Here is a 12730-nt window from a genome sequence, read left to right on the forward strand (position 1 = left end):
GTTCGACGAACAGTTCGATGAACAGTTCGGCGAACACACGGGTGTTCGACAAACCGAACCAAACTCGAACACTACGGGGGTGGCTCAACACTAGTTGTGTCTACAAGACCTTTTAAGAAAGCCAGCAAAAAAATTGAAGAGAAGGGAAAGCACAAAAGGACCTGGTCTTGCTGAGCACTGGAAAGGGCAGCCGGCAGCCAGACGTCAAAGTAGAAAAGCAGCAAGTGAGAGGCTTGTCTCTGCCTACGGCCACACCACCCTGAACACGCCTGATCTTGTCTGATCTCGGAAGCTAAACAGTGTCAGGCCTGGTTAGTACTTGGATGGGAGACAGCCTGGGACTACCAGGTGCTGTAGGATTTTGCTTTTTCTTTCCTTCCACCAGCAGGGGGCACTCTCTTCTGTGCCTTTTTTCTATTCCCTTTCACAAGTGCACCCATTCATTCTCTTTTCTTTTTTTCATTTGCTTTCTCCCTTGCGCTATTTCATCTCTGCAAAATACCAGCATCCTTCTGATCACCGTGGGCCTCCAGCATTGTTGCTTCTTTAATTTTAATACTAGGACCAGCGTCTCCCGCGTGGCTGGAGGCAACCACCGGTAACCCCAAGCAGAAGACCTTTACAGGCAATACGACCCTCCACCCTGAAGAGCAGCTCAAAGTCACTGGCAACCATCTCACCCTCTTCCTTCATTCACCCCTGGACGTCTCGCTCCGCCCCCAAGTTACGGGTCCAGCTTGCTCTTTCTGTCACATTACCGCGATGAAGGGTTTAGCCTGCAGGAGACCCTGCGCCGAGACATTTTTGAAGACACCTGATGCGGCGGGTGAATCACTGCTAAACAAACCACACCTGTAGGGACGGCACAGCCTTTGCATGGACCCTTCGGAGCCCGCCCCGTCACGGCCAGATTGCTCGCCACCAAGCGATCCTGAGAAAGGCTGGCCAGGCGATGGATCGAGCAGCGTCTACTGGCCATACCACCTTGGATACGCCCGATCTCGTCTGATCTCAGAAGCAAAGCAGGGCTGGGCTCGGACAGTACTTGGATTGGAGACCTCCTGGGAACACTGAGTGTTGTAGACCATTTTGATGACGTTTTGCCCTACTGCCCAGCTCAACTATCATGGAAAGATGCCTTGCCGGACACCGACTTTAAGTAACTTAGATGATGGAAGCCCCAAGGCCTCTGAGCCAGTTGGCCGCTAAGTACGCTACCCCGCCGCCCTTCACGCAGACCTGACACCGAGCTCCTTGCCACGGCTAGGAGTGCTTATTGACTCCGCAGCTCGCCGTGTGGAAATGATGGCGTTAAAAGCACCTGGGGCCGTGAAGGGGCCAGGCTTTCAGAAGGTGCCCAGGGAAGGTTTTGGATGCCGGCCGCCTAGCGAGGGCCAGCAGAAGTAGCATGGTTCTCTGCAAAGAAGCTTGTGTAACCAAGCCAGACGGCTGCCAAAGATCTAACCTCAGTGCAAGGAAGGCAAGGAAGGTGCAGAAGGAATTTGGGAGGGGGGGGGTGATTCCTGCTAGGGACCTGAAATCATAAAACAGGCAGGAGAGTCTGACGCATGGTGACGGAGAGGTTGTAGGGGCAGATAGGGGGTGTTGTCACGTGCGAGCACGTGTGCATGCTGGCTTGTGTGTGAGAGTGTGCTTCCTAGGTGTGGCGCACTGCAGACAGTCAAAGGGATTGTTCCCTTTCATTAAAAGTTAATCCCCGGCTGCAGCCTATTAGAAAGTAACTAACCGCGCTCTACTCACCCTACCCGGGTCTACCGGTGAGTCTCGCCTCTGCTCCTGGCCTGTGGCATTGGCCGTGAAGCTGACGCTCCGTCGACAGCGCTGCAGCCGATCAGTGAGCTCAGCGGCTCTGAGTGGGGCCTTCTGTCTACAAGACCTTTTAAGGAAGCCAGCAAAAAAATTGAAGAGAAGGGAAAGCACAAAAGGACCTGGTCTTGCTGAGCACTGGAAAGGGCAGCCGGCAGCCAGACGTCAAAGTAGAAAAGCAGCAAGTGAGAGGCTTGTCTCCGTCTACGGCAACACCATCCTGAACACACCTGATCTCGGAAGCTAAACAGGGTCGGGCCTGGTTAGTACCTGGATAGGAGACTGCCTGGGAATACCAGGTGCTGTAGGCTTTTGCTTTTTCCTTTTTTCCACCAGCAGGGGGCACTCTCTTCTATGCCTTTTTTCCATTCCCTTTCACAAGTGCACACATTCATTCTCTTTTCTTTTTTTCATTTGCTTTCTCTCTTGCGCTATTTCATCTCTGCAAAATACCAGCATCCTTCTGATCACCGTGGGCCTCCAGCATTGTTGCTTCTTTACTTTTAATACTAGGACCAGCGTCTCCCGCGTGGCTGGAGGCAACCACCGGTAACCCCAAGCAGAAGACCTTTGCAGGCAAAACGACCCTCCCCCCTGAAGAACAGCTCAAAGTCACTGGCAACCATCTCACCCTCTTCCTTCATTCACCCCTGGACGTCTCGCTCCGCCCCCAAGTTACGGGTCCAGCTTGCTCTTTCTGTCACATTAACGCGATGAGGGGTTTAGCCTGCAGGAGACCCTGCGCCGAGACATTTTTGAAGACACCTGATGCGGTGGGTGAATCACTGCTAAACAAACCACACCTGTAGGGACAGCACAGCCTTTGCATGGACCCTTCGGAGCCCGCCCCGTCACGGCCAGATTGCTCGCCACCAAGCGATCCTGAGAAAGGCTGGCCAGGCGATGGATCGAGCAGCGTCTACTGGCCATACCACCTTGGATACACCCGATCTCGTCTGATCTCAGAAGCAAAGCAGGGCTGGGCTCGGACAGTACTTGGATTGGAGACCTCCTGGGAACACTGAGTGTTGTAGACCATTTTGATGACGTTTTGCCCTACTGCCCAGCTCGACTATCATGGAAAGATGCCTTGCCGGTCACCGACTTTAAGTAACTTAGATGATGGAAGCCCCAAGGCCTCTGAGCCAGTTGGCCGCTAAGTACGCTACCCCGCCGCCCTTCACGCAGACCTGACACCGAGCTCCTTGCCACGGCTAGGAGTGCTTATTGACTCCGCAGCTCGCCGTGTGGAAATGATGGCGTTAAAAGCACCTGGGGCCGTGAAGGGGCCAGGCTTTCAGAAGGTGCCCAGGGAAGGTTTTGGATGCCGGCCGCCTAGCGAGGGCCAGCAGAAGTAGCATGGTTCTCTGCAAAGAAGCTTGTGTAACCAAGCCAGACGGCTGCCAAAGAGCTAACCTCAGTGCAAGGAAGACAAGGAAGGTGCAGAAGGAATTGGGGAGGGGGGGGTGATTCCTGCTAGGGCCATGAAATCATAAAACAGGCAGGAGAGTCTGACGCATGGTGACGGAGAGGTTGTAGGGGCAGATAGGGGGTGTTGTCACGTGCGAGCACGTGTGCATGCTGGCTTGTGTGTGAGAGTGTGCTTCCTAGGTGTGGCGCACTGCAGACAGTCAAAGGGATTGTTCCCTTTCATTAAAAGTTAATCCCCGGCTGCAGCCTATTAGAAAGCAACTAACCGCGCTCTACTCACCCTACCCGGGTCTAACGGTGAGTCTCGCCTCTGCTCCCGGCCTGTGGCATTGGCCGTGAAGCTGACGTTCCGTCGACAGCGCTGCAGCCGATCAGTGAGCTCAGCGGCTCTGAGTGGGGCGTTGAGTCTACAAGACCTTTTAAGGAAGCCAGCAAAAAAATTGAAGAAAAGGGAAAGCACAAAAGGACCTGGTCTTGCTGAGCACTGGGAAGGGCAGCCGGCAGCCAGACGTCAAAGTAGAAAAGCAGCAAGTGAGAAGCTTGTCTCTGCCTACGGCCACACCACCTTGAACATGCCCGATATCGTCTGATATTGGAAGCTAAGCAGGGTCAAGCCTGGCTAGTACTTGGATGGGAGACTGTAAAATAATATTCTTCCTGTATTATTTTTTTTCTACTAAGGACTTCTCAAAGTATCAATATCACGATATTGTTATAAAAAAATGTATCTATTTATTCTTGGATTGTCCATTAAAAAGAATCAGATTGCAGCAGGTACATACACTAATTAGTTATAAAGTAATTGTCCATTTGTCCATAATTAGCTTAATTGTTGAGATTCACCCATCTTTCCTTGGATCCTGGCTGGTAAATCATGTATTTGTCCAGCATGTGTCCAGGCCTACATGTCATCTGCTTCTCAGCATGAAGATTCTGTGTCTTGTGGGGTGGGCAGAGCAAGAGAGCCCCCCCTTTCTGTACCATGGGCTTTTATAGCCAGTCGTATGGCACACCTGTTCTACATATGGTAGTGAACCAAAAATACACACACAACTAGCACCTGTCAACTAGACACGATGGCTGAGGCATAGAACTCAGAAAAATGATTATCGATTAACATTCCAAATGAATTTCCATAATTAACCATTTAACATTTCCCCCTTTTTGAGAATAAAAGGACTTTAACTGAAATTTCTCAAAAGAAGATACATTCATCAATCATTTTTTCTTTCCTTCTTCCTTGGCAATATCATTAAATTTCCATAATAATAATAATAGTAATAATAGTATCAATATCGGATTATTGTTATATAATGATGTGAATTCATGTTATGGTAAGCCGCGACTAATATTCATTTAATATGTATAATTATACTTCCCTATATATAAATTGAAGCAATCGCGGGTTCAATCGTCATCATCTGTTGTCATCGGGTCGTCGTCTCGTCTTCTTCTTGGTTCCTTTATAACACAGTCTTTAGATGAAAACTCCTTTGAAATAAATTACAGCATGTAGATATTGTACAGTCCATAATTGTGTTCATTATTGTTCAGTCCATAAACTGTACTCTTTATTAGAAAGATCATGTGTGTCAGTTGATAAGAAAACAAAGTCCATGGATGAAATGTAGCTTTAATATCTGTGCAGTGTCACCCGGACTTACGTTGGATCGTCTTTGGAATCTTCCGTGTGTCCGCACTGGTCTCGTGTCACTTTTGGAACAGATGTGACGTCTTTGGTCAGTAAAGCAAGGGTTAACTTGACACTTTCCTGCTTTATATAGCACCATAACCAGTACTCAGTCCTTTATATACAGGACACATATGCCAGGTATTACCTGTTCACCAGCTTTCATTGAAGCGTTGCAGGTGATAAGAAACCAGTGGAACGTGATGAAACTTGAACACAACACAGTACATATAGGATCATCGTCCTCTGCCGTCCTGGTGATCAGTGGTGTGAATTGTATTGTATGTAATGGACACAGTCTATTATAACACTCAGCATTCACACCTGTTACCTTCTGAGACGTCCGGATATCAGTTGCTTCTTCTTGTAACTTTTGAGAATCTCTTTGATTTATAAAAATTAAAAGTCTTTATTAAGATAGAATTCATAATTGCGATGTCTTGATTGAAGTCTTCATTCCCTAATCTGATACCAAATCTGGCAGTTTTTCCTAACCTATAATAACACAGCGTAACATAGCAATCAGTAATATCCATCTAATTATTATCAAAATATTTAAATAAATTATGTTTGGAATAATAAACAATAATAGATAATAATTCATTATCAATCAAGTTCTCCATATGATAGAACATTTTTATGTCATAGGTGTAATTACCTTTTCCAACCCATAGGTGTCAGTGTATTTTGAAAAAACAAGTTTTTATATCTTTATTAAACCAATAATATCAAAGAATGTATACTCCTGAACCAAAATGAATAAATATATGAATGTATGAATGAATGAATGAATGAATAAATGAATGAATGAATTGTTGTGTTTACTCAGAAAATGTAAACATTTTTTTCCTTAGCAATATATATTTAATGAAGCAATACTCTTGTATTAGACATTACTTTATTAAATATTAACGTGTTTTCTCAATTGAGATATTGAACTGAAATAAAATCAAATGAGAATTAAAAAATGAAAAAATAGAAAAATAAGAAGCATAAAGTAAGAATAAAATTTTAAAAATGAAAAATAAAATTAAGAGTAAAAATAAGAATAAAAATAAAAATAAGGCCTTTAAATTTTAATGACAAATGCAGAGTAATTATATTCTCCATAAAAAATACCCTTATATCTCCATTATCTGGATGATTTCATATTTGTCATAACCTTGTACCACCAAAAAATATTAAATTATGCAACTTTGCATGTAATACCCTTCTTAATTATACCATAGTACCTTATTATTTCTTCTTTATTAAATGTGTGTAAAATAAGTATTGATCAAAAGTGATTATGTAATCAGGATAAAAAACACATTTTTCCCCTTAATACCAAAAAAATTATTTTATAAAATTTATGTATATATCAGAACCCAATTAAAAATAATTATTCTTCTAGAAATATTGTGCATAAATTTCATATCGATGAGTATCATAGATTTGACTAAAGAGAGGTGTGTACCTATTTAGGTAACCATTAAAAATAATATTATAGTTATTCAAGAATATTATCATGTGGAAAATTATTCTAAATATAAATTTGCTTTGTAAACCATTTTGATGTGTGGTTGCCCTTATCCACTATTAGTTAAATCAAGAAATAATAACTATTAAAGAAATATAGAAATATATATATGTAGATAATACCAAATTATGTATTATAATTTCCTCAGAATTAAATATATTTTTGTACCTTCACATAAAGAAACATTTTTTTTTTTTTAAACTTACAAACATACGAGGCCTCTGTCACATCAATCACACTTAGCAGCTGCTGATTTACTCATCTGTCACCTTCACTCTGACATTCACAGATCTGTTCAACTCAAACATTCCACATATGAAGTTTTAGTTTATATATATATATTTAACCCAAAATTGTTGTATCCCAATTTATTAATGCGCATTGCCATATCAATTGAATATCTTTATATTTCTTTGAATATTCCCCAAGTACATATTATATAATATGAGAGTAAGTCACTGGAATTTCAGACACTTGAAAAAACTCTTGTCTTAGATTCTTTTTTCACTGGCTGCCCGGTCTTAAGTTACATCAGTTGAAAATAGAATGAATGGGATCCTATACTATTAGCTCAAAGTTCAAAGGCCGCAGCTGTCACACGTCATGCTGTAAAGCTACTTTAATTTGCACGTACACTTCATGCACAGAAAATATTAGCAACACAAAAGAATTAATAAGTATTACATATATATTACAGTTCAACTAGATATATTGTTATTATTTTAAAATGTTATACACATAAAATCATGCAATTTTTTCACTTCCTGTGTGAATAAAGAAATAAATCCATTTTAGAGTTCTTTGATCAAATCCTGCTTTGGAATGAAAACTCTAAGGAAATATAAGAAAATAAAATTAAATATCAAATTCATACAGAAACAGAATTATTTAAATATCTTATACATATATTGGTTGGTTCTAATGTAATTCAAAATATTGCTACTTAAATTTATATATATGAAGTTCTAATTTATTAATTAATATATATATATATTTTATAAACATATATATAAAAACAATTATACGCAATCTCTACTTAGACAAGTGTATATATATATATGTATATATATATATATATATATATATATATGAACTATTAGAAACTATGTAACTACAATTTTACTGTATGAGATTATAAATAAATATTGTGACATTGTATTACATTTTGATACAACATTATAATTACAGTTTTTCCTTAGCCACTCCCTAAACCAAATCTTCTGTCTCTCTCAAATATCTCCAGGAACGCCCTATTTAGAAAAGACATTTTTCTATCCTTCAAAACCTCAGAGAACTGCCTGTTCTTCTGTCCACATTCCATGACGTCACAGTGAGTTGGTCGTCTCACCTGTCTCTGTCCATCAGTTTCAGCCATTTTCCTTTTTAGAGAATCACAGTTCTGACTGAGAATTAACTCATTCTGTGGAGAGATGGATCTTTGCACTGGCTGATATGGCTTATAACATATATGAAATCTTCTGCGTATTTGATAGAGTTCACTATGGGGATGACTCAGTCTAGGAGAGTTTGATATTGGCTTTTGGTAAGATTTTACCTTTCCTGGTTTTATAAATTTAGCTTGATTTATTTTCTTTTCACGATTCTCATGTTTTCTAACAAAATCCAGCATCTGCGCACATTCAAATAATGAATTTTTTTGTGATGCCATAACTTGGGAAACTGAATTTAGGAATTTGAATTTTTGTACAAAAGTTGTTATCATATGTTGTACTTTTCCATTTTTGATGAGAGCTTTGTACAACCGTTCAAATATGGACATGAATGTATATGTAAATTCCTTCCTACCAATCCTTAGTTTCTGCAGATCTTCTATGTTGGGAAAATCCTTTGTGACACAATAAATCAAATATCTTAATCTGTCCGAATCATTTTCCCATCCATTAGGAGAGTCATTTTCAAAGGGCATTAAATGTAAACGTCTGGACAATGTCACAGGAATCCATATTTTAAATAATTGATTCCTCTCCTCATTGGATAAATCAAACTTATCAGAGAAGCTCTCAAATGTCTCTGAATTTCTACAGGCATGGATTTTGACATCATATTTTGGCATGATTTTGTATAATTTCAGCAAATTTTTCCTCATTTTAATTTGGAGTTGAGCCTGGGTAATTCCAGAATTCTCTGATATTTTTAGTGGCTCTTGTACGTCCGTTCCTCCTACGTCACTCACGTCTCCTCCCACATCACATAGTATGTCGGTTTCTCGTATGTCAGTCATGTCTCCTCCCATGTCAGGTTTCTGTATGTCCGTCTCTTGGTCAGACCCAAGGTGACCTTCAGTTACAGACACGTGTCTTACTTCTTGTTCATTTTCCACATTACAGTCAGAATCAGTATCACCGTCTGACACTTCTACACTATTTTCCTGCTTAGAAATCTCTAACACAAGACTAAGAAAAAAATCTACCAAATGTAGAATATTTCTCAATTTCTGTTTGTCTCTATTTACCAATTTAGAAGTTAACTGTAAATTCTGCAATTCACATTCTTTGTATAAACTGAGCCACAAAACTTCTATGTCATCTCCTACATTACCTTTGAAATTAATATTACTTTGTTTAGCAAAAGAAGAAATTATATCCATATTTTGCTTACCTTAAGATTCCTTGGCTTCTCTTTATCAACACGTCCTGTCTTCAGTTCGTCTGATTATTTTCCTGTGTGATTCTGTTCCTTGTTAGTACCTCTGCTTCCTGTCTTTCCTCAGTCTGTAGGTCCTTTCTGCTTCTCGTGACAAACTAGTGAATTTACTGACACGTGAACAACAGCTGTTCAGCTCGTCAGGACTCCCCCCTTGTTCACGGAAGATATTCACTTACTTAATTTAAAAAACAAAAAAACAGGACTGGCTGGCTCACCATTGTAAAATAATACTCTTCCTGTATTATTTTTTTCTACTGAGGACTTCTCAAAGTATCAATATCACGATATTCTTATAAAAAAATGTATCTATTTATTCTTGGATAGTCCATTAAAAAGAATCAGATTGCAGCAGGTACATACAATAATTAGTTATAAAGTAATTGTCCATTTGTCCATTATTAGTTAATTGTTGAGATTCACCCATCTTTCCTTGGATCCTGGCTGGTAAATCATGTCTTTGTCCAGCATGTGTCCAGGCCTACATGTCATCTGCTTCTCAGCATGAAGATTCTGTGTCTTGTGGGGTGGGCAGAGCAAGAGAGCCCCCCCTTTCTATACCATGGGCTCTTATAGCCAGTCGTATGGACACCTGTTCTACATATGGTAGTGAACCAAAAATACACACACAAATAGCGCATGTCAACTAGACACGATGGCTGAGGCATAGAACTCAGAAAAATGATTATCGATTAACATTCCAAAAGAATTTCCATAATTAACCATTTAACAGAGACCGCCTGGGAATGCCAGGTGCTGTAGGCTTTTGCTTTTTCCTTCCTTCCACCAGCAGGGGCCACTCTCTTCTATGCCTTTTTTCCATTCCCTTTCACAAGTGCACACATTCATTCTCTTTTCTTTTTTTCATTTGCTTTCTCTCTTGCGCTACTTCATCTCTGCAAAATACCAGCATCCTTCTGATCACCGTGGGCCTCCAGCATTGTTGCTTCTTTACTTTTAATACTAGGCTCCTTTTCACCAGGATCAGCGTCTCCCGCGTGGCTGGAGGCAACCACCGGTAACCCCAAGCAGAAGACCTTTGCAGGCAACACGACCCTCCCCCCTGAAGAGCAGCTCAAAGTCACTGGCAACCATCTCACCCTCTTCCTTCATTCACCCCTGGACGTCTCGCTCCGCCCCCAAGTTACGGGTCCAGCTTGCTCTTTCTGTCACATTACCGCGATGAAGGGTTTAGCCTGCAGGAGACCCTGCGCTGAGACATTTTTGAAGACACCTGATGAGGCGGGTGAATCACTGCTAAACAAACCACACCTGTAGGGACGGCACAGCCTTTGCATTGACCCTTCGGAGCCCGCCCCGTCAAGGCCAGATTGCTCGCCACAAAGCGATCCTGAGAAAGGCTGGCCGGGCGATGGATTGAGCAGCGTTTACTGGCCATACCACCTTGGATACGCCCTATCTCGTCATATCTCAGAAGCAAAGCAGGGCTGGGCTCGGACAGTACTTGGATGGGAGACCTCCTGGGAGCACCGGGTGCTGTAGACCATTTTGATGACGTTTTGCCCTACTGCCCAGCTCGGCTAGCATGGAACGGCGCCTTGCCGGATACCGACCTTAAGTAACTTAGATGATGGAAGCCCAAGGCCTCTGAGCCAGTTTGCAGCTAAGTACGCTGCCCCGCCGCCTTCACGCAGGTCTGACACCGAGCTCCTTGCCACGGCTAGGAGTGCTTATTGACTCCGCAGCTCGCCGTGTGGAAATGATGGCTTTAAAAGCACCCGGTGCCGTGAAGGGGCCAGGCTTTCAGCAGGTGCCCAGGGAAGGTTTTGGATGCCGGCCGCCTAGCGAGGGCCAGCAGAAGTAACATGTTTCTCTGCAAAGAAGCTTGTGTAACCAAGCCAGACGGCTGACAAAGAGCTAACCTCAGTGCAAGGAAGGCAAGGAAGGTGCGGAAGGAATTGGGGAGGGGGGGGTGATTCCTGCTAGGGCCCTGAAATCATAAAACAGGCAGGAGAGACTGATGCATGGTGATGGAGAGGTTGTAGAGGCAGATAGGGGGTGTTGTCACGTGCGAGCACATGTGCATGGTGGCTTGTGTGTGAGAGTGCGCTTCCTAGGTGTGGCGCGCTGCAGACAGTCAAAGGGATTGTTCCCTTTCATTAAAAGTTAATCCCTGGCTGCAGGCTATTAGAAAGCAACTAACCGCGCACTACTCACCCTACCAGGGTCTACCGGTGAGTCTCGCCTCTGCTTCCGGCCTGTGGCATTGGCCGTGAAGCTGACGTTCCGTCGACAGCGCTGCAGCCGATCAGTGAGCTCAGCGGCTCTGAGTGGGGCGTTGTGTCTACAAGACCTTTTAAGGAAGCCAGCAAAAAAATTGAAGAGAAGGGAAAGCACAAAAGGACCTGGTCTTGCTGAGCACTGGAAAGGGCAGCCGGCAGCCAGACGTCAAAGTAGAAAAGCATCAAGTGAGAGGCTTATCTCTGCCTATGGCCACACCACCCTGAACACGCCTGATCTTGTCTGATCTTGGAAGCTAAGCAGGGTTGGGCCTGGTTAGTACTTGGATGGGAGACTGCCTGGGAATACCAGGTGCTGTAGGCATTTGGTTTTTCCTTCCTTCCACCAGCAGGGGGCACTCTCTTCTATGCCTTTTTTCCATTCCCTTTCACAAGTGCACACATTCATTCTCTTTTCTTTTTTTCATTTGCTTTCTCTCTTGCGCAATTTCATCTCTGCAAAATACCAGCATCCTTCTGATCACCGTGGGCCTCCAGCATTGTTGCTTCTTTACTTTTAATACTAGGCTCCTTTTCACCAGGATCGGCGTCTCCCGCGTGGCTGGAGGCAACCACCGGTAACCCCAAGCAGAAGACCTTTGCAGGCAACACGACCCTCCCCCCTGAAGAGCAGCTCAAAGTCACTGGCAACCATCTCACCCTCTTCCTTCATTCACCCCTGGACGTCTCGCTCCGCCCCCAGGTTACGGGTCCAGCTTGCTCTTTCTGTCACATTACCGCGATGAAGGGTTTAGCCTGCAGGAGACCCTGCGCCGAGACATTTTTGAAGACACCTGATGCGGCGGGTTAATCACTGCTAAACAAACCACACCTGTAGGGACGGCACAGCCTTTGCATGGACCCTTCGGAGCCCGCCCCGTCACGGCCAGATTGCTCGCCACCGAGCGTTCCTGAGAAAGGCTGGCCGGGCGATGGATCAAGCAGCGTCTACTGGCCATACCACCTTGGATACGCCCGATCTTGTCTGATCTTGGAAACAAAGCAGGGCTGGGCTCGGACAGTACTTGGATGGGAGACGTCCTGGGAACACTGGGTGCTGTAGACCATTTTGATGACGTTTTGCCCTACTGCCCAGCTCGGCTAGCATGGAACGGCGCCTTGCCGGACACCGACCTTAAGTAACTTAGATGATGGAAGCCCCAAGGCCTCTGAGCCAGTTGGCAGCTAAGTACTCTACCCCGCCGCCTTCACGCAGGCCTGACACCGAGCTCCTTGCCACTAGAGATGAGCGTTGTTCTACTCGAACTGTTCGCCAATCTAAAATTCGAGCTGTTTTGGGCGGTGTTCGAGCCGTTCGGCGAACACGAACAATTTGAGAAAAATTCGGCTGTTCGAGGT

General features: G+C 43.7%; 1 non-coding gene and 6 pseudogenes across 1 annotated transcript; all 7 read left to right on the forward strand.

Moving 5' to 3' along the window:
- The first annotated feature begins 241 nt into the window (after positions 1-241).
- Positions 242-360, forward strand: LOC141269879 (5S ribosomal RNA; annotated as a pseudogene).
- A 606-nt stretch (positions 361-966) lies between these two features.
- On the forward strand, positions 967-1086 carry LOC141269115 (5S ribosomal RNA; annotated as a pseudogene).
- A 943-nt stretch (positions 1087-2029) lies between these two features.
- Positions 2030-2138, forward strand: LOC141268946 (5S ribosomal RNA; annotated as a pseudogene).
- Positions 2139-2744: 606 nt separating this feature from the next.
- On the forward strand, positions 2745-2864 carry LOC141268756 (5S ribosomal RNA; annotated as a pseudogene).
- Positions 2865-10517: 7653 nt separating this feature from the next.
- On the forward strand, positions 10518-10637 carry LOC141270046 (5S ribosomal RNA; annotated as a pseudogene).
- A 940-nt stretch (positions 10638-11577) lies between these two features.
- LOC141266914 (5S ribosomal RNA) lies at positions 11578-11696 on the forward strand. The gene has a single exon (XR_012320933.1). It is a non-coding gene; the product is annotated as a 5S ribosomal RNA (ribosomal RNA).
- A 621-nt stretch (positions 11697-12317) lies between these two features.
- Positions 12318-12437, forward strand: LOC141269989 (5S ribosomal RNA; annotated as a pseudogene).
- The last annotated feature ends 293 nt before the right edge of the window (positions 12438-12730 follow it).

The sequence above is a fragment of the Phyllobates terribilis genome, unplaced genomic scaffold (assembly GCF_046119375.1).
Source record: "Phyllobates terribilis strain yellow unplaced genomic scaffold, ASM4611937v1 Scaffold_4__5_contigs__length_816908805, whole genome shotgun sequence".
Classification (NCBI taxonomy): Eukaryota; Metazoa; Chordata; class Amphibia; order Anura; family Dendrobatidae; genus Phyllobates; species Phyllobates terribilis.